Source organism: Takifugu rubripes, chromosome 7 (genome assembly GCF_901000725.2).
Source record: "Takifugu rubripes chromosome 7, fTakRub1.2, whole genome shotgun sequence".
Classification (NCBI taxonomy): Eukaryota; Metazoa; Chordata; class Actinopteri; order Tetraodontiformes; family Tetraodontidae; genus Takifugu; species Takifugu rubripes.
In genome coordinates, this window is record NC_042291.1 from 3,098,984 (window position 1) to 3,126,605 (window position 27,622).

General features: G+C 49.0%; 1 long non-coding RNA gene across 1 annotated transcript; it reads left to right on the top strand.

Annotated features, from left to right (window-relative positions):
- Nucleotides 1–2,599: 2,599 nt before the first annotated feature.
- On the top strand, nt 2,600–2,995 carry LOC115250485 (uncharacterized). Its single transcript, XR_003889041.1, has 2 exons — nt 2,600–2,659; nt 2,789–2,995. It is a non-coding gene; the product is annotated as an uncharacterized lncRNA (long non-coding RNA).
- The last annotated feature ends 24,627 nt before the right edge of the window (nt 2,996–27,622 follow it).

Here is a 27,622-nt window from a genome sequence, read left to right on the forward strand (position 1 = left end):
TTTCAGCGACTCCTCTTCCTCCACACCTTCTTCAAACCGAGAGGCAGATAAACAACACGAGCAGCAGAGACGAAAGAATCGGCACGGAAAAATGTGTCAAAATTGGTTTCGCAACACGGCGTCATGCAACTGTAAATGAAACACTTGGAATGTCCAATCAGACAAACAGCTGTCACGCACGATGTTGCTGCAGATGCTGGTGGAGAGACGACTGGACCTGTCAGACATTCGCACACAAGCGCCGTTCTCCGTGTTAAAGCATCATTATCAGCAAACAATCCTTCAACCCCTTTGATAATAAATTTTGTTGCTCTAATGACCACATTCTTATTAAAAGAAGTCGGTGTAGATTCTCATCCATCCTGGTCGTAGTTATCCAGGTTAGATCTCTGCCTCCACTGGACTTGTTGAGGTTCTCTTGAAGACCTTTCACCTTCTCTCTTCTGGAGAGGAGGCTCCTTCACTTCTAAACTCGCTGAGAGCAGAGCTTGAAAATACAGCCCTTGTGGACCTTGAGCATGATCTGGGGGGTGGGGGGGGGGGTGGGGGGGGGGGTGGTCACCTGAGAGTCGTTGGCAGGGTTGGTTGCTTCCCCTGAGGCTGCTGGGTCACCTGATGGTGAATCTCCAGCTCAACAACATAACTGCATTTCCAACTATTTGTCTTTTCTTCTTCATTATCCACCTCAGACTTGTTTTAATTTCCATTAATGTTTTCTATCTGTCTGTTATTGAGAAGGAGGAACCTCTAGGAGGGGTCCTGGTCTCTGTGTGATGGAAGCTGGACCTGTTGGTCAGCAGTGGCTGGATCCTCTCTCCAGCTGACCACCATGACAGCCAGCAGCGCCTCATGATGGCAGAAATGTAGGGGAGCTGATCGTCCACCCTGTGGACTCCCCCTCAAACAGGAAGATGATGCGACGCTGTGGCGAGCAGAGCCGAGCCTAAATCGCTCCATCGCAGCTAGAATCAAGTTTCCTTTAGTTCATCCATTAAAAACTGGTTTCTCTTGTCAGGAATCAACAAATCCTTGTTGAAAATACACGTTTCTGTTAACTGGGGAAGCTTCTCGTCGGCTCTTCACAGCACGCTGACCTTCATCCTCTGTTAGGGAGATGATGCAAGACACTGATCAAATATCAACAACCGACAAAATAATAGTAAAAAATAACATCTGTGTTTAGAAGCTCGTGATCCTGTGATGCAGCCTTCGTGGCCTCATTCCTTGGTATTGAGATGTAAAACAGCAGTGCCGAACCTGGAATTCTGTGCTGGGAATACTGGTCCTGCCAAACTGGACTCGATGCTTTTCGACCCTGCGCAGTGACTGACACCCGCCTGTAGGTGGCTCCACTTTTACTGTTGTTAATAATATTATTTACATCATGATATCTGTGATCAGGCCGGGTTTATTGTGCATCTACGGACCCCCCCACCCCCACCCCCCAGCTGATAAGCTAATACACAACAATAATCTCTTCTTTCCCAGTTAAGTGTGGATATCTTCTGGCTGTTTGCTGTTGTCTGTTGTTTCATTGTGTCCAATCCGCTGTTTGATTGCAGATGGATTAATTGGAGATGACATTTTCTCTTTAGTGCAGGCAAATTTATAGAGTTTACCATTTATAAACACGGGGATGACCTGAGGCGTCGAGGTGATGTTTTCTGTTTTTTTTTCCTCTAAAAACAGGCTGTGTTAAATCCATTAAAACGACGTGAGGTGGGGGAGAAAACAGCAGCAGATCCTAATGCTGCCAGATTGACAGACAGATAAAGGGGATACAGTAATACAATGATGGCATGACAGTCTTGTCACGCATTTTATGCTTATGAATAATCAAAAATCCTTTTATCGATGACACATCAAGGAGCATTTAGTTCACGCTTCCGTTAATCCAATTGAGTATTTTACAATTTCTCTCTCTCCTACTGGTTCCGGTGTTCTATATTTGTCTTATAAATAGTGGATATTTTGACTTGACAAATTGCTGTACAGGCGCAATCCTATTAAAGGGATGCAGTGTTGTGTTTCCGTCCTCATCGGGCTGTTGCATTAGCGCCTTACTGCACCATGCCATGTTGGCATTACTGAATAATAACGGCGTTTGTATATTTAGATGTTTCTTTCAGCTTATTACTATTTCATGTCATTATCCATGAACAATCCCTGATGAAGAGCTTTGTTGGGCTAATACATCACAGGCTCCTTTCATCAATCAATTAATTCATTAATCTGCATGCAAAGTGCTGCTTTTCTGCAACCAGCCACCCAAAAGCAGACCTGCGCTCTCGCAGGTTTGTGTCTGTGTAGAGTAAAGAAGCGGCGGCGGCGGCGGCGAGGCTGCAGCGGCGGCGAGGCTCTTTTGGGTTGTGTGTTTCTGACTCTGCTCGAGACGGGCTGGTGTGACCCACGCTGCGGTAATGCGGTGTGAGACAGGCTGGCGCCTCGTTCTTTTCCAACCCTCCGCCTCACGGAAGCATCACCGGCGGCGAAAGGATGCAGGTGCAGCTGGCAAAGAGGCGGCTGCGCGTTAAAAATAAACATCTCCACGGCTGGTAAAAACCACCCCTGCTCTCTTTGTCATGGGGAGAGCAGGGGTGGAGCCTGATACCTGAGGAGGCTTCAGCGGCGGCTCGGACACGTGGCGCAGCTATTTTAGGTCAGCAGGACAGAAATGAAGGAACGTCAATTATTCATGCGTCAATAACAGGTTGCGATGTCCCTCATCAGACCTGTAAATGTGGACGAAAAGGCCTCAGATGATCATCTCCGTGTTTGGTCCCTTCAGGTGGACAATAACATCTCCAGACTCTCCTACTCTGAAGCCAATTCAACCCCAGAAGGCTTGTTTCCTCAAGAACAGGAAGAAACGGAGGCAATGAGACCTGCAGGAGGCCTGAGATGAGCAGGACGCGTCCTCTGGACCAGAATCTGAGAATCTAGTCTGGTCCTGGACAAACACGTACTTGGAATTATAATAAATGAGCTTGCTCAATAATTCAGCATGTGTGTCATTTGGAATATATTTACAAGGACCTCCAGAATAGTGCTCACACAACAGGGAGTAAATAAATAATACAGCTTTTATGCTCTAATACTATTAAATATGCAGCTATTTGGAGGATCAAATTTGCTGCTAAATTACAGCTTCCATGTTGATACTGGCTGGGGGGGGGGTGGACGGTAGGCGCTGCGATGGGACACCAGCCAGGGAGGTGAAGACACACACACACACGCGCGCGCACACACACACAGCCAGGTGCCCCATGCAGGCCAGTTGATGCTGCATCCATTAATGAGTGCATCCAACATAATGCAATATTTAACAATAGAGACCTGCTGCTGGAGGATTATTCAAAACTGCTGTATCCATTTATCTCCTATTTCCATTACACACCACTCTGACGAGCCTCATACTGACGGGGCCCATCCTTTGACAGAATGGTGCAAGATATTAGTATTAGACTCATCAGCTGACAGGAAAAAACTGGCGCTCACAAACATGATATGAGAATTGGTAAGCAAAATGAGAAGTGAAGCAATTAGAGGGATTCACATACATTATTTAGCGCTCATTAGCTTCCTGTGACACTCTAGGCTCCACACCAATGAAAAGTGTTGGCCGGGCTCAGGCAATTAGTAAAATTAGTGGCGCAGGATTTGGCCATGATTCAGGCCACATGGCACAGAAGATACCAGACTGGTGTCAGTCGTGTAATTTATAACTTTGCGCGTGAAATAATAGGTTTGAAAAATCACGGGGGGTGCCGGAGTGTCAACCTGTATTGTCCAGGCGAGTCCGTTGGACACAGGAACAGGACCAGCTTCCCCCCTTTTTTTCCTTTTTTCAGGGGTTGCTCGCTGCTGTCGTCCATTTTGTGTCTCTCAGAGAAAAATACGGGACAGAGGTCCAAGCGGATGGTAATTAGCAGGCTGGGTTGTGTTTGTTTTCATTTTGCGCATGTTTGTACTGATAAAGTTTGACTTGCCAAAAAAAAAAAAAAAATCCCAGTACCGCACTGGATTCTGCTCAAGCTGTTACCCAGCATCCTTCAGGAATGGAGGGAAATCTCCGACACTGTGACTGGTCACAGCTCAAACAGACGGCGGTAATCATTGATTAGTGGACACGATACTGTTTACACGATACGCCCGCCGCCAACAGGCTGCAGCTGAAGCATCCTGGTGGTGGATCAATGCTCCTTCAACAAGCAGCTAAACAAAACTGGACGACTTTTCTTAGAAATCTACATTTTCACATGTTGCCTAGCTGCAGCGCAGAGCTTCAGCTGAAGGAGAGATGCCAGGAGACGTTTTGCTTCCGACATTTTGAACTCAGCGTTTGGTGCCAGCTGTGAAGCGAATGCAGTAAAGTGATTTACATCCACCATCGGAGCCCAGTGCCATCCTTTGGGGGGGGGGGGGGGAATAAGTAAATAAATAATGAAATAAACAGGTGTTACTTCGGCTAATGCTAAGGTGGAAGAGAGAGGCGTCATTATCCTCCGCTTGATTAGCATTGAGCTTATTAAACACCTCAGGTTTGCTTCTCGAGTGTCTGTTGTGATGCTTCAGTGTGCCGTCACCGTTTGCCCCGCTGCTCTTGGTGCTGTAACGTCCAACACGGGTCCTCCTGGTGAGCGCCGGCGGTTATTGGGAAAGCGTCTCGGCGTCACGCGCGACACCCGACGGTTTTGCCCCTGGAATCAAGTAAAAATGAGAAGGCGCCAAGAGGCCCGAGAGCGGCTGAAGCTGAAGTCGGGGCACTGAGGAGTTTGTGTGTTTCACATGAAAAAAAGACCTTTAAAGTAAAATAATCTGTCGCACGCGCTGATTTTCCTCTGCAGGCTCAACGTTTGATGAAGAATATTCCCGCTTGTTTTGTCTCTTAAGAACAGCCATCTCTCTGCTGTCATTTTAACAGAACTCGTCCCTCAAGGACTAAATCTGCCAAACAATAGGGAGACGAGCTCGGCGAGCAAACAAACCCAGAAACAACATCGGCCACGGGCGCCATCCAGTTTGTCCTTGGATTTCCACACCTGTGAGCACTGAACATGGCAGGGCCATTTGTGAATTGAAGGCAGCGCGACATGTTTGTCCAGCATCAACTCAGCAATGTGTTTATCCCCTCATTTCTCCAGCATTGTTTGTCTTCCCTTTGTGCCGCTGAAATGCTCAAATTGCATTTCTCAGATGTTGGTTCCCTGGAGGTGTGCGCTCATCGGCAGGTGTCTGTACAAAAACAGCGCGAGAGGAAGAGGGACTGGAAGAAAGATAAAGAGGAAAAAAAAACGGCAGTTGGAAAGGAGGGAGTTTGTGCAAAAAGAGATCTCCCACTCATTCTGCAGCCTGAATTTATGCTGAAACGCTTCATCTAGCATACAGGCTATGCTCTTTAGCAATGTAAATGCATGCTGATCATCTTGGAACCTGCCACAATATGGCACACGTGTCTTATACGGGGGAAAGTTTTTCACAATTAATTCTTTGGCAAAAGATCATTCACAACTCCTCTGAGCAAGAAAGTTATGGAAGTTTACAACAAACAGCCGCTTTTCCGCCCAGAGGTAAAACTCCCCGACAAGCACAAACATGAGAAAAGCATGAAACGCGATGCAGCTCCCCCCTGCAATAATCATCTAAGTCTCCATATTTTATTTTCAAATCAATTTCCTAACCTTGAGATGAGCTTTAGCGCTGGTGAGCGAAGCCCGATTCCGCCCTCTCCAGGCTCTCAACAGCTTATATTGAACTGTAAATCGGAATTGAAAGCTGGGGTCAGCGCGCCTCATTGACTCTCGACCACAAAAACCAAATGATGTCTTAGCTGAGAGGAATATATCAAAGGATATCAACAATTACGAGTCATAAACACGCCTGGAGACGTGCCTGGCGGGTGTATGGCAGCGGGAATTAGCATGTTGAGCTGATAAATATGCATGTAAAGACGCTCCCAGAGGAATAACACACGTGTGATTGATAGCTCTGCAATTGAAGGATGTGAAAATTCCTTTTATTCTGGGGGTTGTGCTGTTGTACCACTGAAATACATAGTACTTGTTAAAAGTTTTACCAACTTTATAATCCTTAATGCCACATCTGTTTGCTGTCTTTATGGCGCCTGTAAAACGTCATTAAATTATTACCACCAGCTGGCCTCATTGCACAATAACCTCACTTATCAGTTATTCTCTGGGAATACTTTTGATTTATAGACCCTCTTAGAATAAATGGTATTTTATACATATGTATATAAATAAACAAGAGGAAATGTGTTCTCTTTAATAATTCATGAGTTACAGTTTGAATGAGTTACTTAGCAGAAGTTTGTTTAGCAGATTTTTCCAGCAAGGGAAAAAAAATAAAAATAAAAATAGGAAAATTTGTAGGGTTGAGCAGATTGTGGGGCGGCCGGGTCTGACTGTCGGATGTAATTAATGTTTATTTTAAAGGCAACTCTTCATATTTATGATGTCCTTGCTCGTCCCATTCCAAAACACGACTGTCCAATAATTATTCACGGTCATCACCAGCGGAATTAATTATCTAAGGAAACGGTGACATTGAACATGTTTTCTGAAGTCACATGAATATATTAGAACTTTCTGTGATTTTAGCCCTTTAAAACGACAAATCAAATAGTTTGCTGGAGTTCTTCCGAGCTTCATTCATCAACTGTAAAGAATTCTAGCACCCCCTAACGGCAGCAGGGAGCCACTGGAGGCCCAGAAGAAGCCTGACAGCTTTTAGAAAAAGCAGAACAACACGAAACAAACGCAGCAAAGGTGCAGGTCTCATGTCTATAAATAGCTCTCACCCTGCAGTGGCAATAAAGGCTGTTAGCCAAGCAGCTATATGTTTAGTATGTAATGATATATTATTGCTGCAGGTAGTGGGAGCATGTCCTCTGTGCTCAGTCCTCCTGGGTGTAATTGCTTTAAAAGAAATAAACTAGAGAGAGAGAGAAAGAAACAACAAGGTGGGCGACTCTGTGTGTGTGTGTGTGTGTGTGTAGGAGGGGACCAAGACAAGATATTAAAGATTAATAAGGTGTGTGTACAGCTGTAACTCTCAAGAGCGATTTTCTGCATTTAGCGTTTGTCTTTTACTTCAAACTGTTCTTTCTTTGCGCACTGTAACGTTGAGACCGTCGGAGGCCTCCTCGGTGATCCTGAGTAAAACACACCCTCAACAGCAGATGGAATTCTCATGGCTTCTTTTGTTTCTCGCCACTCCGAAAAGTAGGAAGCTAACGCGGCTAATTTGTGCTGCTGATGGCCGACTGAAGACAGAAATATCAGAGTAAAACGTGCTGCTAGCAAACAGTTTAAAAAAATATGGATGAAACAAATGTGTTCGCTGTTGTAAAGCTCATAATATCCCAAAGCCCGAAGTTTCCTGTTTTTCCAAGTATTTGTACATTTTTTAAATGTTAGAAAATGAGGCATTTATGCTGTGAAAGCTTCAACGACGTTAAACTCTAATTACTATATATGTATGTGTAACATCCATATACATGCTGGGCATGGTTCTCCCTCTCTCTCTCTCTCTCTCTCTCTCTCTCTCTCACACACACACACACACACACACACACAGAGGGAGACAGTCAGAGTATCAGTGTGAAGCTCAGAATAAAGAAGCGTGTGAATTTGGCCAGGTTTCCGTGTCAGAAGCAGCCTGTATGTGCGTTTGCCGGCTTTAGAAGGCTCTTTTTTCACACCCTGCTGTTTCCCCCTGATAATTTAATGTCCACATTTGTCTCTCCAGGCATTAAAACCCTCTGAAGTTCATTCTCCGCCTTTGTAGTGTATGAGGCGAAACAGCGGGGCTGGGAAACACACACCACACTCCTCAGGTCCTCTGTTGTACTGCCTAGCCAGTGCCCACCCAATTACCAAGTTCAAACACTTCTATCACTCGTTTCTGCTGCTATACTCTGATTTGGCAAGTGTTTGTATCACAGTTTTTTTTTCCTCTTTCAAACGGAGCTTCTAATAGGAATGAAATTTCATTGCTGGATGCTGTTTATTCTCACAGATGACAAATAATCCGTGTGTGTGTTCAGACAAGACAGCAGGAATGTTCAAATTACAGATGAACAGTTAAAAACAGATAAACACCAAACTCATCTTTCACTTTTCTCACCTGAATTCATCCACAATCATGACCGCAGAGTGATGAAAAGGGGAGTAAAAGCTGCATAAAACCACTGATTTATTTGAACAGTCTGTCACCAAAGAGCTGATTCCTTTACTTTAGCATTATTGGAATCAACATTAGCCTCCAACAAACATCGTGTGATGGGAAATGTGGACGTATTAGCAGTGAACTTCCTGCCAGCAAGTCCCAGCGGCCCAAAACTCACCAGGAGAGACGACAATCAAAGAAAATCAGTTTAGAGGGACGACAGAGACGCAGAGTTGGACACAGTCACGTAAAAAGCCCACAAAGACTGTGGTGAAACTGGCAGGGGCTTTAAAAAAATGTGCAAACGCTGTGTTCAAACGCTCCATTGTTGGAAAACCGCTCAAATTATGCACAAAACAAAAAAGGAGCAAAGTTTATCGGGAGACTCCAAGATTCCGACTGAGGAATCAGGTCAGATTCATCTGATTTCAGCGGCAGAATTCTGACTGCTGCCGTCTAAGACGCAGTTTGTTGGTTCTACAGGTGAAACGAGTCGGACTGAGCTTTTTATTATTTCTCTGGTTCAGCAGCAACATTTTAAAGGAACCCAAATGTCTTTCTGGGGGGAGGGGGGGGGGGGTCCTCTCAATCCAGCTGCTGACCTGAGCTGATCCAGATCTGCGCCATGATTTCCCCAGCGAGCCGTCTCACCTGCACAGATCTACCTGTCAGCACACCTGAGCTGCCTCTGCTCCGCAAATCACCTGCGCTAACCTTCAACACCCACAGAAAGAACACCCCCTCCTCCTCCCCCTCCTCCTCCTCCTCCTCCTCCTCCTCCTCCTCCTCCGGTGGATCCGTCCGAGGAAGCAACATTTCACAGCAGAAAACCCAGAAGATGGATTGCAGCCGAATCAGGCGGCGCTGAATAGACCATTAATTTGATAAAGCTGAATTTGAGCGCTTTTAAAAAGTGCTGTTGACAGCCCAGAGAGTGTGACAGCCTCTTCAATTAACAACTGAGGCTTCAGGAGAACGTCCGCCTGCAACTTCGTCATTATTCTTCGTGCCAGTTGTTGCCGCGAATCCAGATGTAGGCGAGTTCTTCCACTTCTGATGCTGGTTGACAAGATTTTTCTTCTCATCTGACCCTACCATATGCCATAAGATGTCTCTTTTGTACACATTCACTGCCTAATTATATCCAGGCTGCTTTGTTTGTAGATTACACCAGGAAGTGGATGTAAAGCACATTAATTATACAGGAATTTAATTGATGCTTCTGCATCTGCACAGAACTGTACCAGCGTGCAACATAGAATGTTTTATTCCAGGCAACATCTGTAATATGACACGACCTGTTCCAGGAAACGGTGATGGATTCTGTGTGAGCTCACAGGCTCCGACTCAAATCTCTGGTTTGTGAGTTAAACCGGGGAGCCGCCGCCATCATTTGTTCTACACAGTCTGTTTGTGTCCAAAAGAGCCAAAACTCGATAACAAAACACCAGGAAACAATGCTGATGTTCAACATCTGCTGAGTCCTGGACCGTCTCGTCACGCATTAATCATCACACACACACACACACACACACACACGCACGGATTTGCATTATTACACTTAAGGTTATGTTGACTGTTGTTGGCCTGCAGAAGCCAGAAACACGCCGGCAAACTGTAATTAATTAATTCTATTCAAATATGAGGAGAAGGAGAAGGAAAGTGATCTGTGTGAGCATCAGACGGACGTTGGAAAACACTGCAACCATCCTCCCGTTCACTGCCCGACACGGTTCTGGCCCCCGGCTCAATCACGAAGGTTTTGGTGGAATGACCCCGTCCTCCATTTTGAAAGTTATCCTGTGCTTTCAGGCTCCCGAACACGGGCGTCCGAGCCCAGTCTTGGAGGTCCCAGCCGGGTTTTCTGTCCTGCCAAGCAGTGAAGCTTTTGCCAAGACAGGTGGGATCCCAAAAGTTCCCTAACCCGGCTGGTTTGGTCGCCCTGCTTTTAGATCTACATTATGGTTATCGGTTTGGGCGCTAATATCCAGTCATTGTAGCAGGAAATCCAGTTGGATCTGGTTTTATTGGAAATCTCACATTGGTCTTTGTGTGTGATCGAGAGGGTGCGCACGTCAGGCATTAGCATGCTGTCGCGTTTGCAGCTCCGCACCATGACAGAAGGGTGGATGCTTCTCAATGCCACCATCCCTCACATCGCTCACCTCGCACGTTAACACCATCTCACCCCTCCACCTCTTCCCTCTATTCTTAGAGCATCATGTCAAAACAGGAGCACTTTTCTTTCCCCCGCATGTAGCAGACAGCTAAAGTCAGCTCAGCCATTAATAAAGCTGGAATAAAGTCCACCAGCCGTGCGCTAAAGCTCCACAACTCTTTCGGAGGGGGACTCTCATTCGTGCTGGACAGATGTGAGTGATTAAGCACGTGGAGGAAAGCACGGAACTTTACTGCTCCGGGTCCCGCCGCTGCTGGGACGAGGCTCGGAACGTTCTGGGGGGTCAGTTCTGAAATCAGCCTGACCCGATGGAGTGAAAGGAGGAGAGGACAGGAGCAGTTTCCCATCTGCCTGTAAAGTCGGGGCGTTTGTTCCCCTCCAGGAGGAGGGAGCGGCAGCAGCAACTTCTGGGTGTAAAACTGGAGCGTGACAGCGGCATTTAAATATGAAATGGCTGCAGATTAGGTTTCAGACACCTTGTTCTGTGTGCAAACAAAGCTGCTGCTTCCCCCCGAAAGAAGAGAACACGTTCAAAACACCTCTTTGTCGCCGCTCCGAACTGGCTTCCCTTTGTCTCTTTTTAGGGGGAAGAATGGGACAAAATATTTTTAAACAGTAATTACCTGGCTGGGGTCCGACGTGGGGGATTAATGGGCGACTTTGGAAGGTACGGAGGTGTTTGTGGGGGAATAATGGAGAGGCTGATGAACAGAGAAGCGGAGGAAAGCAGGATGGTGCTGATCGGGTCTTTGAGGAGCAGCAGTCACAGATTACTGCCAAGCGACCCTCAGGAACTCCCTCTGCTTTCTGCCCTTCCGAGACCATATCGCTGATTGTTGTTGACGCGTTCTCCCGTCGCACCACTCGGGGGTGTCCACGCCCAGTCCTCCAGGACAATAATGCCGGGTTTTCGGTCCCACCGGGCAGGCAGCACAAGGGGAGTTTTTCCTTGCCACTGTTGCTTGTCTGGGGTCAGGTCCTGGGATCCTGGAAAGCGCCTTGAAACAATTTTGATTGTATAAGACGCTATATAAATAAAGATTGATTTGATTTGACTTTCACTACCCCCGGTAAGACAGAAGACCCGGCTGGGTGAGACGTCGGAGGACTGGGCGTGGATCTCTGGACCCAAACGGACTGTGATCAGCTGAGGCGAGCAGGCGGCGGTCCCGGCCCGGGCAGGCCTCCGTCGCTGCGGCTGGAGAACAACACGGCGGCGCGCCTTGTGCTCAGAACTCAATTAAGCGTGTCCTTGGAGCACGATGTGCGCGGATTCTTTAAGTCGTTTGGATGTGCGGCGCCGTGATGAGGTGCTCGTACAGATGGCGGGCGCTTCCGACTGTAATTAAACAGATCAGTGTCTAATACACAGTCTGATATCCAGCAGCAGCAGCAGAGCCAAATCTCTGTTGGAAGAACTTCTCCAGCTTTTCAAGGTCGCTGCACTCAGCTCGGATCAGGTGCTGGATTCACTTTCACTGATAGACCCTCCTGACCAAGGTCACGGGCCAGAAGGGTTCCTGAAGGTCAGGAATATCTGCTCAGCACCAAAGCAACCTGCCGTTTTTGGTGTCTAAACAGGCTTTTGAGGCCCATTCTTTTTGCAGCATAAAGCCATATTTCCTCTCAATTAGCAGAACAAAGAAAGCTTAAAGTTAAAATAGAAACCAATGAAATCAGCGTGATTAGAATCCAATTTTCCAGGCCGAGGTCAGAACAGCCGGGAATCTCGGGGATTAATCCGCAAAGCGCATTTTTCCTTTATTTTCCCGCGAACGAAACGAGACCGACGGTTCGACGGAGACGAGAAAAAACAAAGGGGGAACTTCTGTGCGACGCACGCGGGGCCGTACACGGGCGAGGTAGCGTCTCTTTCAAATGTAATTCCAAGCTAATGAATCAAAGCCCGCGACGGGCTCAGGTCAGATGCCAGTTTTCTCCCCCATTTCTCTTTTTCTGGCTCGGTTTGAAAACCCCAAAGCAGAAAGTTTCCTGTTACTTCGCCTCGGCGGCGTGGGAAAAGAGCCCAGCAAAAGTTTGTTTTTTTTCCAGCTGAAACGCAGATTTGAGGGTTTGACAACAAAAGCCGCTTCTTTTTTTGTCTCTATTTCCTTTGTCATTAAAATCCGCTGTTGTTCATTACGAAAGCAGATAAATATTCTGGATTTATATAAGGCGATAAAACAACAAGTCTCATAACGTGCTCCAATAATCTACCTGCTCTAATTACAACAGCAATCATAAGCACTCGTAAAATGTCAGTCTGAAAGGCAATACCACCCAAACGCAACACGTGAGGCGACACTTCGCCGTTGATTAATACAGCGCCGCCGTGGTCTGAAGTCGTTTCTGCAGTTTGGATTTTGCTGCTGTCAAGTTCTGGAATTGAACTTAAATTTACACGTTTGCCGTCATTAACGTGGAGCGTTTGGCCGGCGCCTCGGAAGAGGAGGCAGAGTTCCCGTTGATAGCACCGCAGGGATGGTTCGTGGATGGGGAATCGAGACCGGCGTTCGCCGGCGTGGAGCTGCAGGTGGAACCAATCCACGCCTGATAAGACGCCCGCGCGCCTTCGCAGCTCACCTGAGCGTGAAGAGATCCCACATCTGATAACAACAAAGAGAACACGGATGAGATGAAGAGGACGTGGAGATACGCAGAAGAGATAAGGTCCACGTGTGATCGGGGCCAAAGGCGCCCGGAGCGTTTCAAGGACCTCCGACATGCGGTGGAGGCACCACCACCTTGGCTTCCGCCGCTGACCCTTATTTGACACCTCGGGTGATGTGATGGAGCGGGGCCTCCCTCCTTCCTCTCCTCTCCATTATGGAGAAATTATTAACATCTGCTACACAGACATCAGGAGAAGTCATGCGTGCCGTAATGGCCCCTTGTTTAGTCATTTATGGGGGAAGCACGTCATTATTTCAGGATTTATGATCAACAGGATCTAGAGGATGCTTTCTCTGGCGGTTTTACCTCGCAATTATTTATTTAGATTTTTTTATGGCAAACAAACTTTCATATCCACCCTCGCCATCCAATTAATGCTGATGATCGAGTGCGCTCGGTTCTACAAAATTAGTTTTATCTGCCTTTCAGAGGGCTGAGCTCCATGCTGCTCTGATGTTTCCTCACTAAAGGCTGTGCAGACATCACGTCCGGGTTCCAAAGCTGGTCGCCGCTGCGTGGGGGCGCACGCCAGCGGACCTAAAGAGCTGCAGCGTCCCTTTATTCCTGAGCGGGTCGACCTTCAGGAGGTCCTGACATGCGTGTGGCTGCTGGGGAGTCTTCCGACTGGGTTTGGTTTTTGGTTTTTTCGGAAGCAACAAGATTTTTGAGTAAAGGTCAACGATAATTACATGCAGAAACGAAATAAATAACTCTCCAGAATTCAAGAAATGTTGTCATTTGTAGGCAGAACGTCAAGTGTATCTTAGAAATAGCATAAAAGCAGGCCCACGAGGACGTGGTGTGAAGAGCACACACACACACACACGTGTAGCCGCCCACACACACATTCCTGCAGATACAGCATGTTGCACAAACCTGTCCTGACGTTCTGGCCCTCTGCCCTGCAGCAGCCTGAAGGCTGCCTCAGATCAACCTAATCACATCAGCCAGTCGCTGAAGCTGCATATGGAGCCGCTCGTTAGCACCGGCAGGGCCGGAAAAGTGTGAGCAGCTCCTCACTTATCAGCTCCCGAAATCTGCTGCTCAGGTGCCGCAGCTAAGAGAAGTCAGTGGCGGGCCGACACCTTCGGCCGGCACCTGTCTGCACGTCGAAATGGTCTTTTTTTTCATGACGGAACCATCTCAGAATTTTAGGGATTAATTCCCCAAGTTATCTTTGCCGTTGAGCAAAGCCCAGATCAGCTCCGCGGATGTGATGGGCTCCATCACAAAAGCCACCATCTGGTGTCATGATGCTTCTCACCGTGACCAATCGTGTCATTAGATTATTGAATACGGAGGCAGATTAGAGGACAGAACATCTCTGTGCACGCTGAAATCCTCCCCAGCACAACAGCCATGCCTGTTGGTAGAGACGGGGCAGTTCTTCGGACCAAAGACTGAAAACGCTCATTTAAACGCACCCCAACCAGATTAACAATCAGCGTTTCATGATGCGTTCGGAGGGACCTCGAACGCATCACGTGACCTCTGACTTGATTCAGGATGTTAATCTGGAGTTTTACCAATTTTAATCCCGTTACTGGAAGAGGGGAATAAAAATTTTGAGGGTCCAACCACAACGTGACCCCCTCCCCAACCTGTTGACAGCTGCAGACCTGCTCTGGTCTCCTGATGGGGGTCCTGGTGTGGCAGCAGGAAGAGCGGAACAGTGTCTTCATCTGGCCAGAGTTGGAGACGGTTTGTTACGGCTCTTCGGTCACCTTCAGAGTTTAGCTGGTGCGAACGTTGAAGATAACTAGCATGAAACGATGTCAATGATGTGTTTGCAAATGTGGGTTAGCTGCTGTCTGAGCCCATATGTCAGCTGTTTCTAAGCACGGCGGTTTGGATCCTGGCCCCAAGCTCGACTGCTGGGTGGTGATTGTTGCCGAGGAGCGACGGTGATGTTGGCGCGCTGAGGACTGATGCGATGGCGCTCTGCTGTTTGACAGTTTGAGGTTTGCGGTTATCACCTGCTCCACCCGTGCAGATTAGAGGCGACGCAGTGACCTTTTCCCTCTGTCTTCATGTGGTTGTGGCACTCAGTGTTTTTCGAAGTCATTGGACAGGAAGTTGATAATTTATCTAGCTTTGTGCCTGCGAGCACGGTTTCTGCGGTTACTGTCCTCCAACGTTAGCATAAAGTCTCAGATGTTGGTGAGTGTCGGTCTTTGGCAGCCTGCGTGGAGACCTTACCTGGAGGTTTTCCCGCCGCCGACCACGGGAATATTTGACGTTTTCACAAATGTCTGGGTCATGGTGGAGGAGTCCTTCCAGCTGCTCCATCCATCCCATCATCCTCACTATCACCACCATCACCCATGATGTCCTGAGCTTCGTCCTCAAAGACATCACATCAAAGACACAATGAAAAGATGAAAGCTCTTCCTTCCTGTGACGGCAACATTCAGTTTAAACGTTTCCCCCCTAAAATTAACCATAAAATATCTAAACTCCATCTGGACTCACACCCTGTTATGGTGGTGTGTTTAATATGGAGTCTAGAAAACACACACACACACACACACGCACACCCACACACACACACACACACACACACACACCTCCTTAAGTAAAATATGAACCATATTCTAATCCATCCATCCATCCATCCATCCATCCATCCATCCATCCATCCATCCATCACATCCATCCTCCATCCATCATCCATCCATCCATCCATCCATCCATCCATCCATCCATCCATCATCATCCCCATCCATCCATCCATCATCCATCCATCCATCCATCCATCCATCCTCCATCCATCCATCCCCATCCATCCCATCATCCCCATCCATCCATCCATCCATCATCCATCCATCCATCCATCACATGAAAGACACAATGAAAAGATGAAAGCTCTTCCTTCCTGTGACGGCCTCCTCCAGTGGAAATGTTTCCCCCTCAGAGCGGCGAGCAGCCAAGCTCCTCCACCCCTCTGTGAAATCTTTGCTTCTGCTCGCCGGCTGCACTTTAGCTTCTTTGAAATGATATTCAAGCGGAGCTCCTGAGAGTCAAACGGCAGCTTATGCAGCGCCACAAGACGCCGTATGTTGAGCTGATAACACAGATAACAAGATGCGCATCCACAGTTCTCAGAAATGCACAGCAGCAGCCGCCGCCGCCGCCGTCGGGGCGCCGCGCTCGTCTGAAGCGCTCTCCTCGCTCCTCGGGGTATTAGCTCGGTGGCACACTCTACCTGTTTATTTCTCCTCTAAGGTTTTGTTTTTCCCAGTTAAGTGGCTCAGCTCTTTTCCTGAAGACCTCATGCATTTTTATCGCCATCTGGAGAATACCAACAGGTCTTAACAAGGGGGCTGGCGCTGTGGGGCCCAGCAGCCCTGGAGACCAGCTCTGAGCCGTCCTCCACCGCCGACGTGACCTTCTCCGTTTGTCAGGAAACTCCGGAGACAACTTTCCTGCGTGGCGACACAAAAGGATGTTAGCACTCTTCTGCTCTCAGCCGTTCCAGGAGCAGCCCAGCCGAGGCCCCCCCAGCGTATGTGACCAGGGAGGGGGAGCACAACAATATCCTCCCTGTGATTAATCAGCTTCTCCTATTCTGATAGCTGGAATCATCAGGAGCACCAGGAGAACATGGAGAAATCTCTAAAATTAACCATAAAATATCCAAACTCCATCTGGACTCACACCCTGTTATGGTGGTGTGTTTAATATAGAGTCTAGAAAACACACACACACACACACACACACACACACACACACACACACACACCTCCTTAAGTAAAATATGAACCATAATCTAATCCATCCCTCCCTCCATCCATCACCCATCCCTCCCTCCCTCCATCCATCCCTCCCTCCATCCCTCCATCCATCCCTCCCTCCATCCCTCCACCCACCCACCCACCCATCCCTCCCTCCCTCCCTCCATCCCTCCCTCCCTCCTCCCTCCTCCCTCCTCCCTCCCTCCATCCCTCCATCCCTCCCTCCTCCCTCCTCCCTCCCTCCATCCCTCCCTCCCTCCCTCCCTCCCTCCCTCCCTCCTCCCTCCCTCCATCCCTCCATCCCTCCCTCCCTCCCTCCCTCCCTCCCTCCATCCATCCATCCCTCCCTCCTCCCTCCATCCCTCCCTCCTCCCTCCCTCCCTCCCTCCCTCCATCCATCCATCCATCCCTCCCTCCATCCATCCATCCCTCCCTCCCTCCCTCCCTCCCTCCATCCATCCCTCCCTCCCTCCATCCCTCCCTCCCTCCTCCCTCCCTCCTCCCTCCTCCCTCCCTCCATCCATCCATCCATCCATCCATCCATCCATCCATCCATCCCTCCCTCCCTCCATCCATCCATCCTATCCATCCATCCCTCCCTCCCTCCTCCCTCCCTCCCTCCCTCCCTCCCTCCCTCCATCCATCCCTCCCTCCCTCCCTCCCTCCCTCCATCCATCCCTCCCTCCCTCCTCCCTCCCTCCATCCATCCATCCATCCCTCCCTCCCTCCCTCCCTCCTCCCCATCCCTCCCCTCCCTCCCTCCCTCCACCCCTTCCTCCATCCCTCCCTCCCTCCCTCCCTCCCTCCATCCATCACCCATCCCTCCCTCCATCCCTCCCTCCCTCCATCCCTCCCTCCATCCATCCATCACCCCTGTGAAACCCCTGACCTCATCATCAGAATTGAATCCCATTTAAAAACTGTGTGAAACGAAGCTTCCTAAATCGCTGCGTGCTGCTGCAGCACCTCCTCAGAGCTTCCTCCACGTTTCCATTCAGTGAGCAGCATCTTGCTCTTATTGCTCCTCAAACATCAGCTTGTTCACTGGGGAACCACCTAAATGTTTCAGGGTCAGCCGGAATATTCTGGAACACTCACCATGGTTTATTCAACGAGTCGATCAATAAGACATCAGTAGCGTTCCAGGAACGGTCCTGGAGCCCAGACAGGAGAGATGCGGCTCCTTCATCAGGCATCTCCATCTGAGGGTGTCTGGAATGAGCAGAGAGGGTTTAGCCTCTCTGGAGCTCCTCTTAGCTCCGCTCGCACCTCCCTCGGCCATCAACACCTCGGCTCCTGCAGCCCCTCCAGCTACACTTGTCCTCTCCCTTCTTCCCACTCATTCACTTCACAGCTCTCTCTCTCTCTCCATCATTTTGCCACAGACACGTCGATACGTTCGCCGTTCAGACACCAGCAGACATCTTCCGACACCTCGCCAATGTTAGAAGACAAGAGGGGAGAGTTTCAGGACGCTGAAGAGCTGAACAGCAGGCCTTTAGCCTCCAGGAACAAAGGTTTTAAAGCTCTTTGATGCTACATCAACATGAAAGCAGGAGCATTAAGGTACACATTTATTCTCAGGTCTCACGTATGCTCCTCATTTCATTAGCAATCTCCTGAGCTGGGATCCGTTCAGTACTGAAACGCTAGAATCCATCGTGCACTTTTGCCCCCGCTGCAGCTCTGCTGTCTGAAGCGCATCTCTCACGTCGACGCCACCGCGCCGCTCCTCTTCCACCTGTTGCAGCTCCCTCACCAGCTGGTGGCGCCTTCATTACCAGGGCCGCTGCTCTCGTTTGACCTCTGCTCTGACGGCAGCTTCTGCTGCCTCAGACGCTCAGCGGGGCGACTGTAGCTGTTCAGGTGTCAGACATGTCTGTTGGTGCTGATTAGGCAGGAAGGATTGATGGGTTTGGTTCAGGAGGAGGAAGAGGCGCCCAGCACACTCGATTATCCTCCATGTTTTCACTTCAGACAGTTATGGAGCCAGAAATGGAAAAAACCAGATGCTGCTCAGACCATAAAGCTCCAAGCTGAGCCCTTAATTGTTGCAGAAAAGGAATCATCTGTAACCACGGCCACCGAGGGAAGAGAGGGAAGAGACGGAGAACTGAGAGGGAGCGTGATGGGCATTGTGCAGGATGGATCGCAGGGAGTGGGCAGCTTTTGGCATCCTCAGAAGGTGGGTGTAAGCATGGCTTTTCCACCTGAGGGAAGAGGAAAAGTATAGATTTGCTATTTGGAGCAAACTTAAGAGTTGAATTAGAGAGAGAGAGAACCAATCCAAGCATGTGAGGAACATGAGAACTCCACAGAGACGAGAACATGAACCAAACCAGGACCTTCCTGCTACGACCTGCTGCACCACCAGTCCCAAATGATCTTCCGGGGAACCACACAAACAATCACACTGGAAGATTCAAGCAGGAACGTTGCTTCTTCCTCTCTTTTGAATATTTGACTGGAAAAAATCATCTTCTCTCTTAAACTGCTGCCGTGTCTCCATGTTTACGTAGCGTCAAGCTTTTCCTGTGTGTGTGTGTGTGTGTGTGTGTGTGTGTGTGTGTGTGTGCGTGTGTGTGCGTGTGTGTGCGTGTGTGTGCGTGCTCTCTAGAGGTGAGCTCTAGGTTGCTCACCACTTAATGAGGCAGCAGAGCATGAAGGTCCGGGCACTTTTAAACAGCGCGTTCATTAAACCGCTGGTGCTCAGTGATGACGGCAAACACACCCACGACCCATCGACTCCCACTGTGGAGGACTGTTAATGTCAGCGCCACCCAGCTGGGGGGTGGGGGGAGGGTGGGGGTGGGGTGGGCGACACCATCACAAGGGCAGGAAGCCCCAGAGTTGAGGCTGTGTGAAGCCTTCTCAGATATGGCTGCTTTGCAACAATATCCCACATTATTAAACTTTAATTAGTGAAGATAATGTGTTCCAATAAGTTCTGATCAACGTTTCAAATATAATTGTCCCATTAAAAATATATTAATTCTACAGCAGCGACTAATGACTGTTTTAATCATCATGAGGCCCATAAATTATTGATCAGAAGTTGTAAATATCGGGAAACGTATCGCTTTTGGGTATTTACAACGGGAGCGACGCCACACTGGAGACGCCGGAACCAACCTGGTGGTTCAGTCATTACCAACTCATGTTGATTTTATCGGCTTTATAAAATAGATGTCGCCTTTGATACACAATATTAAAGGGAGCGTGTGAGGACGCGCTCACTTTGACTGACAGGCCTCCTTTTCACATGATTTAGTGGCTGAAAGGTTGGTGAAAATGATGAAACGTTGACTCGTGCGGCTGTTTTAATGCCCTGCATCTGCACGTGCACCATCACGAGCACTTTCCTTCATTTGCCTGCCAGTCAAAGGGGGCCCCCTCTCCTCCTTGTCTGCAGGCAGGACGGAGGCTCCGTTTAAAGAAACGCGAAAATCCTCCAGGAAAACAGAAATGAAATTCAGCTCCAGCAGCCGCAGAGATCCGCGAACACATGATGCAATTGAGCAGGAGGCGCCAGTGCAGCAAGGAGGCGTCGTGAAAGAGCAGCGATCAAATCAAATATGGCATTTGTGTCTGCTTGATGTATTAATCGCTGCACACACATCTGCTGATTCCACCACGAGGAGGGGGCGAAAACAGAGGGACCCTCAACTGGAACGTGGCTCTTTCTTCCCGTTAGTGACCAGATGACATTGTTTCCTTCACACGTCACTTCTGGCTCTTTATTGTCTTCTTCTCCTGTAATGGTGCCATTTTCTACAGCTGATCCAGATGTTTGCAGCGGCGTCGGGGTGATTGTTGCTCTCTGTTCACAGTTGGGGCCTCCAGCACTGAAGTGTTGCGTTGAGTGTGTGAAGACCCGAGCGAGTGTGTTCTTCACTCCACTCCCATCGCCTTGTTTTTCTTTTCTTACAACTGTGTGCGGTCACTTCGGTGCATGAGCGATGCACGTGTTTCCCACACAAATGTGTGCGAGCACACGCTTACGAACGCACGCACGGCCTGTAATTGTCATGTGGCCCACAGAGGACATGCTAATGTATCCAAATATATTTACAACAGATGTTGTATTTTATTTTTCATGATAAAAGCCCATTTCCAAAAATTTACTTCATAACGTGCAGAGCGTCCCCCACTCCTTTAGTGAGAGAAGTGCGCCACCTAGCGGCTGCAATCACCTCTCCTCACGGATCCTTTGGCCTTTCCGATGATTCTTCTGATGTTAATAAAAAAAATTATGCTCATATTTACACTCAGATGTTGAAGTTAATTGAGGGTTTTTCCAGCCTTTCACACACTTCTGTTAACTAGTTGTTTTCCGGCTGTATTTTAGATTTTATAGTATATTTCTGTCACAACCGAATTAACTTGGATATTTCTTTAGTTGTCTTTATTGTTGTTGTTGTTCTTTGTCTCAGATTAAGTTTAATCGCATCGAAAATTTGAGGTTTTAGCAGCGAAGCAAAGAGGCAGAAGTTAGAGGGAAAGAAAGGGACGCTGAAGGAGGGAATTAGACAAAGAAAAAGTGAGAGGGCTTAAGCAGAGAGGAGGACAGGATGCTGTGGAGGACCAGAGGTGTGCCTTCCCCCACCTCAGCCAGCTGGACCGGGAGGAAAAGAGGAGTGCGATGGGAGAGAAAGTGGGAGGAAGAGGGCAGAGGGAAGCTGAAGAGCCTGTGAGTGTGCCAGGGCTAAGTGAGGGCTTTATAAATGAAAGCAGATGCCTGGCATTATGAACTTGTCGGGTCGCAGATGGGAATGTTGGTGATGGAGCACTCGACTCCCTGGATGGTTATCAGTCACTCTCCTCCTCTTACCTCTCCGCCGCTTCCCCCCGGCTCACAGGGGAAAAGAGGGAGAGAAAGCGAAGAATGAAGGATGAGGACTAGAAGGTGAAGCTCTTACCGGCGCATTAACGGCCGCCGTTACATAAAGAACACGTGTAGAGGATAAAGATAAAGCAAGTCTTTTTCTCTTATTGCCTTCTCTGAGGGATATTAGCGCCGCCGCTCAGTGATTGATTAGCTCGCCTGTGGAACATCATCCCGCTAACTAGTCGCTTCAAGAAGGGTGTTTGTCACTGCCATTGATCTTGCTCTAAATGAAATGTTCCATTTCCAGCACATTTTATTGTTAAACGCAGTTCATTAGCAACCCGGAGATTAATGGACGTGTCTTTGGAGGAGGAGGGAGACGAGCATCAGAAGGTGGGGAGCAGATCTGCTGCGGGCGTGATGGAGCTGAGTCAGGCTGCAGGAACTTCCTGTTGAATGCACGGCTGCACAAAGCGACGGAGCCTTTCCTTCGGACTGGGGCGCAACTGGGACAGATCAACCCTCTAATGATATTAATACTTTCATTATACCAGCAAACTTATTTTCAATGACGGCCCGTGTGTGTTAGAATGTGAAGGAGACCCAAACACACACAGAACCCCCCAACGTTGAGAGGACGTCCAACACCTCGAGACCTTTCTACCATGGAAAAATGGACAGAACACAGCATTTGGTTCCATTGTTGGATTATAAAGTGGAAAAGTGAGCACCTGAATTCCATCGTTAGCTGCTTTTTGGAGGCGATCCATACTCCAGGATTCACATTCAAGGCTCCAGGCCTCAGGTTCTAGCTCTTAGGCCTCAAGTCATACGCTCCAGGCCCCAAGTCACAGGTTTCAGGCCCCAAGCTCCAGGCTCCAGGCTCTGGCTCCAAGCTCTAGGCTCTAGCTCCAGGCTCTTGGCTACAGGTTCCTGGTTCCAGGCCCTAATCTCAGGCTCCCAGCAGGAGTGTGTAGTGGTCGAGCATGCAGCAGACGCTTTTGGAATCAGGAACCAGATCATTAAAATAAACTTCCTTGCAAACTTCCCGGTCAAAAAGGCTTGGTGACGAAGAGGAGTTCATATCTAAATATTGCATCTGTTAAACGTGCGCAGCTCCAACAATGCTGCTACGATCATTAGCTCTCTCAACTGAAGGCGATGCTTTCTGTTCAGATCTTCCATCTGCTCAATCTGTGGAAGAAACAGGAATGATGGAGGGGAGGGGACCTGCTCCGTACCACTGGAGCAGAGCAGAACGTTGACCAGCACCACAACCAAACACGCCCATTATCAGAGGTGTCTGAAATAACACGGATGTTTAAGACGTTTGCTCATTTCTGGTGTCGCTGAGGATCTGTCTTCATACACATTCAACACAATACGCACATTCCCAATCAGGATTTTTAATCAGTTGCTACGACGTGGAAATAAATACGGGATTTATTTACATGTGTGTGTGTGTCCAGTTGGTTGTAAATATCATTTCTGAGGGTGTTTGAACCCTGTGATGGTATTTGTGAGGCGGCTGGTCGTTACCAGGACTTGCTGCCTGTGAGGCTGAGACGATTTTTTATCTTCATTAAAGTAAATCTTGATCACTTTACCGTCCTGCTGTCTGCTGCTCCTCTTCCTCCCAACAAACCGTCTGCTGCTCCTCTTCCTCCCAACAAACGAGGGAACACACTCGCAGCCTGACGACGCTGCCATCGGCCGCGCCAGGACCCCGACTTCTCCCTCATCCATATTCAGTCCCTCAGACTGGGGAACTGTGACATATGGCTGGTACTCAACGCTACATCACCCCCCAACACACACACACACGCACGCACACACACGCACACACGCACACACACACACGCAAACCATCCTCTCTACCACACACATTGAGAATTGGATTTAACAGTTCAATTCTCCACTGACCAAAAAGGCTGATACAATTACCATGCTGGCTGTGCCACACACACACATACGCACACATGCACACACACACACACACAAGTTCTTTTTTTGATGTTTTTGCCTGAAATGAAGTAAAATAAGTACCAGATTCTATCCTGATTCTAACCCCCACATTTATTACATGACCTTTGACCCCGCTGTTATCATCCATCCATCCACCTGATATGTGGCAGGGCCCCCCCAGTTCATCATATTCACTCACTCATTCTCCAGCCAACCTCAGATTCTTGTTTTTGGTCTGTGGGAGGCAACAGGAGAACCTGCCCCCCCCCTCCTCCCCCCCCCACTCCCCTCCTCTCCTCTCCTCTCCCCTTCCCTCCCCTCCTCCTCTCCTCTCCCTCTCCCCTTCCCTTCCCTCCCCTCCTCCTCTCCTCTCCTCTCCTCTCCCCTCCCCTCCCCTCCCCTCCCCTCCCCTCCCCTCCTCTCCTCTCCTGTCCTCTCCTCCTTTCCTCTCCTATAAAACCCTCTTCTAACTTTCAGCATGTTGCTAAAATAACTGTTTCTCATCTGAAGGGCCGTTGTCACAGCGTTGACCTTGAACGCACCAACGCCGTCTCCAAGGTCAAACCTCAGCGCTGGAGCTCCGTTACTGGGACACATGACATCACCTGTTTAATTGATCTGTTGTTGGGGCTCAACTCAAACCTGTAGTATGGAACTGCTGATGGAAGAGATCTGCTTTTCCCCCTGGGGCCCGTTCACGTGTGTGTGTGCGTGTGTGTGTGTGTGTGAGCAGGGTGGAAGGTATTAGCCCTGACAGACCACACTGTTAATTGCTAATTGTGTTTCTCATTAGACGCAGGGGTGACAGGTGTTGTTAGAGTGTTGTGACTTCTTATGGCGCTCTCCTGTGAATTGTGCGCGCCTCCTGTGCGCCACACTGCTGATCCACTCACTAATGGTTCCCTCAAGAATTCCCATCAGCCCCTGGGTGCAGAGCAGCCAGGGGTCACCTTTGGATACTGTGTAGCAGCAGCAGCCTCGCTGGGAGTTCTCCCAGAGGCACAGTGGGACGTACCCAGTGTTTTTGGGTGAATCACAACAACCACAAATATGATGTGAAGCTTCCAAAATCTCTGACACATGTGTGTGTGTGTGTGTGTGTGTTCCACCAGACACCTGATATCATCTAAATAAGAGGAGGAAGAGGAAGCAGCAGCCGAGGGATCTTCATCCTAGGTGTGATAGCAAAAATTGACTGACGCTAAAAGATGTTTGACGTTGTTACCAGCCGATACCGGCCGATACCAGCCGATACCGGCCGATACCGGCCGATACCAATGTATGTGGGGACGTTAAGCGTTCAGTGTGTAACATATGCAGGTTGTGTTGTCATAAGGAAGTAAAAACTGCCGATTTCCTGTATTCATTTGCGATGTCTCTCTCCGTCTCCACTAAAACGAGCCGATTCACCTTCTGGAGCAACAGTGCGAGTGTGAGAAACACAGATGTTCTGAGCTGGAGTCATTTGGCATCATCGCTGGATGCTGCGAGCGGTTGTTCTGATGTTGCTGCTGGTCCTGTTGGTGGGGGGGGGGGGGGGGGGTCGGGAGAGTCAAACCCATTCATTTGATCCACTAAAGTGAGGAAGGGTGTCAGTGTTTACAGAGTCACACGCTGTAGGACAGCCAGGAGATGTATATAAATGGCTAAAGCGTGCACGTGCCAGCGAGCCTTTGGCTGTAAATTGATACACATTTGCTTCTCAAGTGAGGCAGCGAGACCCCAAATAAACTGTTGTGGCCAAATTGATGTAAATGAATGAACAATGACGTTGGTGTGGTGGAGGAAGAAGATTGATGAGGCCGCACTTGCTCAGAAAAGCTCTTAATCAGCCCCAAACGGCGCGCACGTCTGACGGCTCCTCCGCCAACGTGTCAACCATCTGCCTGACGGCTGCTCCTATCTGACGGATCACATCACGTTTCCTCAGACTTTCAGGGATTTGGATTATTCTCAGCACATTAATAGAATATTCAGCCCTGGGGGGGGGGGGGGGTGCTGTACCTGCCCTGCTCCCCCTTTGTTGAACCTTGTTGTCACCGGCTACTAATTACAGCCCGAGGACGAGGAGCGTCCCCTTAGCAGCGCCGAATGCCCCTCGTGCACACTTATTAGCTCTGTATTAGCTCCAATTGGGTATTAATGTCACGATGAGTCAGCGTGATCCGCTGATGAACGCCCGTCAGAGGAACTCCTTTGTTCCTGTGGCCTCGGGGGGGGGGCGCTGCAGTTCAGAGGGCTAATAATAATAATTACCTCTCGGGGGACGGTCGTCCCCTCTCGGGACGACATTTTCATAGTGATTTCTGTCCCTGCTCAGGCTCAAGAGACGGTTGACACGCAGGATCCGCTCCCATCAGTCGAGCCGCCATTATTGGAGCGAGCCCACGCGTGCGGCCCGTTTAGGATATGAAGACCAGCGTTTTGGGCTTATCTCACAGGACAAAGAAGAATCTGATTCCTCATTAAAACATTAATACGCTCTGCCAGCGCAGGGACATCTTTGTGCAGACATGACAGATTGGGCGACAATATTGGTTTTATCCAGCGTCACTGAGGAAAGATTTGATCAGATAAAGCAAATTTAGCCAAGTAATATTAGCGATAGAACTCCCGGCGTTGTTTTTACGGTTGATACGGCAACGCTAGCACTGGGCCCCGGCTTCCTCCTCATCCTCATCCTCATCCTCACCCTCCTTTCTGTCACCTCCCACTCCGGCCTCGGCGAACGTCTCTGTTCTACACGTCTGTCGGCGTCTTCTTCCGCTACATTAGCGACTCCACCGCTGAGAATACTGGCTCAGCGTCCCGGCGTCCCACCTGGAGCTGAGTCCAAATCTCTGGGGATCTTTTTATTTTCCAGCACACGCAGCAGATCCGCTCAGCGGCAGTTATCTCATCATCGGAGCCCCTCGCCAGCGCAAACAGGCTGCATTTTCACATCCAAAGCAGCCGGCTTTTCATCACAAATCCAGCGGTTCACGGAGGTCCGGCTGATGCTGACCCCCACCACCACGGAGGGGTCTGTTGTTTTTTTACTGATCTTGTGTGAGATATTGGGCGGCCTGCTGACGGACGCGTGAGGCTGAGGCCTCTTCTCCCCCCTCACCAGACAGGAGTCTCTCTAGATTCCCTCCTTTTCCCTCCCAGGAAGTCCTGGTTCAACAGCCTGGTAAACACGTCTGTCTTCATTCGTTACCCTGCATCTCATCATGATCAAGCCTGCCGATTTAATGAGGCAAATAGATATTTCTGTGGTGATTGTCTCTCTCTCCCACGAAGTATTAAGACTATTAAATGGACACATCTGTGTTTAATTAGGAGCTAAAGTCACCTCGGCGCTGCCTTCCATGTTAATGGACTCTGGCTCTGAGGTCTGCGGTGAACAGAGAGCTGATGATTAACCAGGAAGAACCGCCCACTTCCAGTGATGTACCCTCGCATTTTATGAAGTAATACTCATTAATGAAATCTGAACAATAGTAATAGTTGTGAACTCTCTGAGGACTCAGGGTCCAGAGTTTCAGGTTCATGTAGCTGCCCAGCGTCTGTTTCCTGTTGCAGCGCTGCTGTGGGGACAGGAAGTGAAGGCAGCACACCCCCAGGGGTCGAGCTCTTCTGGGCAGCGTTGTCACTCAATGTTCTGAACCATGTGAGCGGCCGACCTGGATGGTTCTTGAGGCTCCGGCTGCGCTGCGGGGGACGTCGTGATGGTGGTTAGTAACCGTGGTTATCAACAAAGGATGCGACACCAAGGAAGAAAACCAGGAAACCTTCCTGAGGTGCGTTAGCCGGTACAGACCTGACATTTTACCGTTTGATACCAGAGATCCGAAATAAGCGAGTCTAATGCACATTTTCTCTCCATGTTTTGGTCCAGTTGTAGTATTTTCGGAAGAAAAGTCCAATCTGAATCCTTCCTTTTGTGACTCCAGCTCGTTTCTATATGAAACCAGTAGCACCAGTGCATCACAAACAAGGTTTAAAACGTCTTAAAGCCCAGAGCCTTCAATCCTCACCCAGGAGTCCCACTATCTGCCAGAAAGCTTCCCT